A 901-nucleotide genomic window follows, 5' to 3' on the forward strand; every position below is an offset into this window, starting at 1 on the left:
TTTTTCCTTTTCTCAATAAAAAAATAAAAATAAAAATAAATAAAAATAAATAAAAAATGTGATGACATAGGACATTTAAGTTGGCCTAAAAGATCTAGAAAAAAAAATGATCCACCACAATCAAGTTAGCTTCATCCCAGAGATACAGGGATGGCTCAACATACAAAAAGCTATCAATGTAATCCACCATATAAATAAACTGAAAAAAGAAAACTATATGATCATCTCATTAAATACTAAAAAAGCGTTTGACAAAATCCAACATGCGTTCATGATAAAGGTCTTAGAGAGATCAAGGATACAAGTAACATATATAAACATAATAAATGCAATATACAGCAAGCTGATAGCCAACATCAAATTAAATGGAGAGAATCTCAAAGTGATTCCACTAAAATCAGGAACAAGACAAAGCTGTCCACTCTCCATATCTATTCAACATAGTTCGTGAAGTTCTGGCTACAGCAACAAGACAACAAAAGGAGATCAAGATAATTCAGATTAAAAAGAAAGAAGTCAAACTTTTGTTATTTGCAGATGATAGCATACATAAGTAACCTCAGAAAAACGCTACCAGGGAACTCATGCCGCTGATAAATACCTTCAGTAATGTGGCAGGATACAAGATCAACTCAAAAAAAAAAAATCAGTTGCCCAACTATATACAAAATGATAAAGAAGCTGGGAAAGAAATCAGAGAAACATCACCCTTCACAATAGTCACAGATAACATAAAATACCTTGGGGGTAACACTAACCATGAAGTAAAAGACCTATTCAACAAGAACTTTAATTCTTTGAAGAAAGAAATTGAAGAAGATACCAGAAAATGGCAAGATCTCCCATGTTCTTAGATAGGTAGGGTCAACATAACAAAAACGACAATCCTACCAAAAGCAAT

This window comes from Microtus ochrogaster, linkage group LG4 (genome assembly GCF_000317375.1).
Source record: "Microtus ochrogaster isolate Prairie Vole_2 linkage group LG4, MicOch1.0, whole genome shotgun sequence".
NCBI classification, from domain to species: Eukaryota; Metazoa; Chordata; class Mammalia; order Rodentia; family Cricetidae; genus Microtus; species Microtus ochrogaster.